The following is a 6,002-nucleotide window of genomic DNA, read 5'->3' on the forward strand; positions in this document are numbered from 1 at the left end:
TGCACAAATTGAAATGTACCTGAAGTAAAGTAAAAGTACTGAGAAATGCACTTAAAGTAGCACTTGAGTACTTGGTACTTCAAGTACATCCCATCACTGTTTGTGGGCCTCTAGTAGAAGTGCCCAGTCAGTACAGCGTGTCGGGTGCAGTACGGGAAGAGCATGGCACGATCGGCTCTCTGTCGCACGAGTTGCCCAACCGGTGTCCGTCTCGTGTGCGAGGACGAAACACATTGGCGAGGAAGACGGGATCGCGCTCCGACCTGCCAGTAACCGATTGCCGACAAATGGTCATGCGACCAGGAGACGGCAGTCTAGTCCAGTGGTTCTTAACTATGTTATTCGAGGGAACCCCTGATCCTGCCAGCACGACCTCAAGGGACCCACCACACTGGGGCAACTGTGTGTAGAAGCGGATGAGGCGAACTTGATTCCGCACAAGTCGCAAATAATTATATTGTCTAACTGATTTTATAAACGTTTAATTATAATTTATTTAAGTATTTATTGCTTGAGGTTTGCTGGATTCATTCAACTGTTTCGCAATACTTCTCCCCAGATAACGTTTTGTGGGTTGCCACTGATGCTTGTAAATCCCACGTGCGCAGGAGAGTCTCTCCGAAGTTTCACCGAAGTGGCTATGGCTTTCCACAACACAACAACTTTATTAGGAGGTGATGAATGGGGACTTTCATCGCCAGGGGCGATACTCTACCCCATTGCTGGTGGGGATGCGAGGAATGAAATAATGAGCCCCTTCACAATAAGGATCGAAGTCCTATGGTATCCTGAAAGATGAAGAGAGCTTTGAGGGCAGAACGGTGGTGGGCTGGATGTGGCCAGGGACCACAGCTTTTGAAGCATAGGAGAAAAAAGCAAAAGCGTGGTGCGGAGAAACTGTTGGGTTGAGTTGCGGGATGAGCCAAATCATGAAGATCGCAGCTGCTGGTTGTTTGCAATGACCGTCAGCCTTGTCAACCTGGTCCTGCGATCTCGACGTCAATTCCGATGCCAACGATCAAATGTCGAGCACTGTTCGATATAACGAGGCTGTCCGAGAACGAGCCTTGGTGGGCGGTTAACTTACACTCGCGGGTGCTGAACAGAATCCTCTTCGCTGAACCTCAGACGAGGCTCGCGGAAGCCCTGGGTTCCGCGGTAACCCCGGTTGAGAAACACTGGTCTAGCCTGAAGAAAATAATTGTTCGCCGATGAAGTTACGACATAATACCGACCGCCGCGATGAGCCATGCGAAGTTTAGGCTTTTGCTGTGTCGTGGCTTCTGTCGGCGAGCCCCGTCGCACTCAGTCGACTCAGTCGTGAGTGCGTCAGGTCCAGTCGACTCGACTGTACCCGAACACGAACGAACGACAGCAATCTGCATGGACCACCGCTATGTTTGAGGAGTTTGAGATAATAAGCTAATGTACGCGTTGTTTTTCTCTGATTAAGTGTCGGCAGAGTTAAAGATTACAAGTGCACACCATTGTATGATGATTGATAACGAATTAATTTCGAACGGTGGGTGATTTTCGATCGCACCACGTGGTCTCGATTTGACACAAGTATCAGCTTGGCAGCATTATACCGGGGTGTTTCACGGGGCTGTTCAGGTGGAAGCAGGACGTTATGGGGGCACATCGCGTATAACTTCATCACTTTTATTACCTCTTTGACTATTACCTTTTATTATTATTGCTTATGATTTATTATTATTATTATTATTTTATTATTATTACCTATTATTATTTATTACCTTTTATTACTTTATTAACTATCACTACTGAAACTGAATAAATGTGTTCGTAACGGTCGTTGAGATACATCTGCGGGGCATGATTTCACACTGTGGTGCGGTGCCTCTCCCCGGTCAGTACCGAAGGAGCGTCGTAATTCATAAACAAAAGTAAAAATGTTAGTACAAAACTAGAACTTGAAACCTTACTACTGCGCCACGCAAGCAATACAGAGTAACTTCTTCTGTTCTTTTGCTACTGGTTTGAATTACCTCATGTGGCATTGCTATAACCTCGATAGCCTGTGCGGCGCATAGTTGTGAGTTCGTTGTAATAGCATATGCGGCATATCATTTTCAAGTTGAGTTGTATCGCCAATGTTGCGTTTATTTGAACATGTTTTTTTTTTCAGCTTAGCGTTTGTTGCAAGTGTTTGCCACTGTTTTGCAAACTGTCAAAACCTGTGGTGTGTGTACCCGGCAGTTAATGTTCAAGTTATTGACACCTTAATGCAAGCAATGGCAACGTGTAAACCTTGACTTTACAGGTTGCCAACTAGTCGTACGCCTCTTTCTTTCACATATACCACTTTCACTGTCGTTACAACACAATTTCCACTGGCTCTAAGCGCCCGCCGCCCCCTCCTGTCAGAACGCCCATGGTGGTGCTAGAGTCACTAAATAGGGAGCAGAGTAGCGACACTGAGCCACGTCGGCGAGCGAGCCCGCCATGTTGTGTCCGGCAGGGCTGCGTTGCTAAGCAATGGGGCGCCAATCTCCCCTTTCTCCGCCGGAGAACAGCGCGCAGCAGATCCAGCTCGCAACCGAGGAAACCGGTTTGGAAGGAGGGGACTCAACATGGACGGTGTGTTCTTGGAAGGTAAAACCACGTGACACGGTCGGCCCAATGGCGGGCAACCAACGGCGTCTCCGGCGCGGAAAAAGAATGCGATGTTCTGTGCCCGTATTTAACGACTCTAGGTGCCCCGTGATGGGTAAATGTTGTGACTGCAATGACCACAGGTTCTTGTGGTGCTTTTGTGTTTTTCGAATAGTAAAACGGACAGTTCATTTTGTTTCGTTGTTTCTTTTAATTCCGTGTTAGCGCCTCGAAGCAACTGTGGCTGTGAGCGGAGTACAGACGTGTACAGATGGAGAGTGGACAGCAGGAAGGAGTGGGGGATAGGGTGGTTAGTATGCGTCCTGGGCAGACTTCAGGGGGAACTGTGCCGACATTCGTCTGGAAAGCCTTCGGAAAACCAAGGGAAAACCTCAGACAGCACAGCCGGTGACAGGATTCAAACCCGTGTCACCTTCCAGAGTTCAATTTGTTGTCATTGTGTCAGGTATGAGAGTCTCGTTTTATCTGACAAGCGGAATACACATTTCCGTTGGTCGTAGTGACACTGCTGAATTTTTTGCATGTATTCATATATTTACTGCTGTGGCGTTATATGCAGCTTTGTTCTGTGTTTTCTCGTCAGTTGGGGTTGAAGCTGAACTTTTCGTTTCTATGCGAGGCGGTGAAGAGTATGTTCGTTTGGAGCAAACATGATTCACAACGCAAGACACAAGACGGACACGGCGGCGTTCTACAGGCACCTTCCGGAAGCTGAGCAGCCACGAGCAGGAGGTGAGCCACGTCCGGGTCACGCCACAGCAGTAAATATATGAATGTACGAGCCGACCATGTACGAGCCCCATAGGAAATGTGCTGCAATGGTAAGGCATAAGCATGCAGTTGTGCGTCTACACGACGTGCTGCACAAGTTGTGACGCTTGCCACTGTACATCTGCCCCTTACTGTTTCTGCCTGCGGTATGTCTATACGCCACCGGTGTGCTGCTCGTGCCCAAACGTTCAGAGCTGAGTTGCCTCATACAACAGTCACCAATCAATCGACCCCTCAGTGGACTTCTTTATTACGTGTCGCGGCACTCGTCACGAGGAATCGCTCCTTCACCGCCTCCGTCTAAACGTCGCCAGCGCACTTCTACAGCTGTTGAAAATGGGTCAATCTAGCACTCCCCTGTGCACTAGCTGTGGCGTGGTGGCTGATATTCCCCACTGCAATCTACACTGCCGGCAACACCTTCTGCACCGTGACGCCCTCTGTCGTCGTGTATCCCAACTGGGCTACGGTACTATGACACTGGCTATCTTACTGGGTCCCGTTCCGCGGCCGACCCAGTGGGCCGTCACAACTGTGCTCCTCCTCTTTCTCCACGCTTCGAACCTTGCCAACGGCTTGTGATTGTGTGACCGTATGTGTAATTTTTCAGTTTTGTTTTGTGTTCTTCCTTTTTCTTTCCTTTCATTTTCCTTTCTTCTTTTTTTGGAATAGCAAGCCGACCTCCGTCTGGCTGACCCTTCCTTTCTTCTTTTCTTAATAAACATGTCCCCCTCCCCCCTTGTACGTACAACATATTTCCATGTAACCCACATGCTCGCAATTTTTGCTGATAACCGATGATTTCTCGAAGCCAATCAAAGCAAGTGAACAAGCAACGGAAACGTTTCGGGAAAGTAATCTTTGATGTTTCGGCAACTGCGTGTTTGTATAACGACCAGCTTAGCTAATGTATTCATATCCGCAATACAGACCATACATATAAATACCTATAACATATTCCTTGAATTTATTGATTAGATGTACCTGGCTCTCTCTACACGCCGGTGCGTTATCTGTTTTTTATAAATGTGGGCAAAAAACGAAGCTGAGTTTCGATCACATGCCACAATCATGCCTATATAGAGGAGCCTGCCGATAGAATGACGGTTGGCAACCATGCTACTTCTACTAACCCCAACCGACTACTTGGAATTACCTATGTATATTTAATCTCTAAAAATTGCCGCGCGCATTGGCAGCATTTTTCTTCCTGAATTCCGGAAGTTCGTGGTCGTAAAACGCTATTGCAATCAAAATCATGTTTCTTTTCTTTTCTTCTTTTTTTTTCAGAATATTTCTGCGTCCTGCCGGACGGCGAGACCCTCCGCGTTTTCGCACGGTACCTTACTCGGCCGCTTCACTACCTTCCACGTCGAGGAAGAGTGCCCGGCCTCCTACTTCGGCGACAGGATATAATGTTGGTTCAACAGGAGGTCGCACCTGCGCTGCCACCTGCGCTGCCACATGACTAACCTGTTTACAGTTCATGCGAATGAGGAAGCCACTGATAGCCCGGTGGACTTTTTCATCTAAGCTTTTTTTTTTTTTCTGTGACGTTTTTCGTTTGTTTTACTTCTGGCGAATTAAGAACTGGTTACATCAATTTCGATCAACTTGCTGCACTTTTGGCGTAAGCCGACAGCTGGAATGCTGTTTCCGACGGCGGAACATCGCGAAAAACATCGCATACAGAGGAACATTCCAGGAACCATGACCGATAAATTGCTGCACCTGCCAGCTTAAGACTCCAACATGCGAAGCAGGCTTTCCTTCATTACTCTTCTTGGTATTTGCCAAGGTTGGATGACCTGCGACCACATTGAGTTTTCCAGGGTCAATCCTGTTGTCCCGGATCGGATGTGCTGGTAGGAATCTCATTCTTCTGCCATTGTAGGTGCCCCACCGCGCTTGTGAACCTGTTAGGGACGTGACGTCAAGTACGATCTCGGTCACCGGCCTTTGGTTGTTTAGTGGAGATGTCACGACAGTACATACACCTCCACGTTTCACGTACGGCGGTCCTGTCTTTCCGCGGCACCCGAAATGCGAAGAAAAAGTAAGAGAGCCTGGGACAAAGTTTGCTAGAATCAAGATTTTGTACTCTCAGGCAAGAAAGATGTTGTAGTGTGCAAGTATCGTCGCGTGACAGTTAATGTGGGCTGTGGAAGAGGTGCGGCGCGCATATGGGTGCACGTGCAATCGCGGTGCCACGTGAATCTGAAGAATCCTCGTAACGAACAAGGCGAGCAAATGCCTTCCGGTCATTTCTTGCAGCACTTATAGAACTCGAACTAGTACTTCGTAAAACTGGTACTAGTAAAAGCGATAATTCGCATGGGTTGCTGTTGTTAGGGCTGCGTTAGACGCGAACAGCACTGAAATTACATTGTAATTCGCCGATAACTGTCGGGTAAACCATGTACACGCAAGGAAAATCATCGAAACACTCCGATTTCGCGAAAATCAATAAACATCGAAAAACACACGCCGAATCCGCCCGAAAATAAACATCGAAAACGCGGAACCCTACGGCAATATGGTAACAGAAAATGAACACCATGTGGGAGGTAATATGTTATATCAGTGGACATACG

This window comes from Ornithodoros turicata, chromosome 3, assembly GCF_037126465.1.
Source record: "Ornithodoros turicata isolate Travis chromosome 3, ASM3712646v1, whole genome shotgun sequence".
NCBI lineage: Eukaryota > Metazoa > Arthropoda > Arachnida > Ixodida > Argasidae > Ornithodoros > Ornithodoros turicata.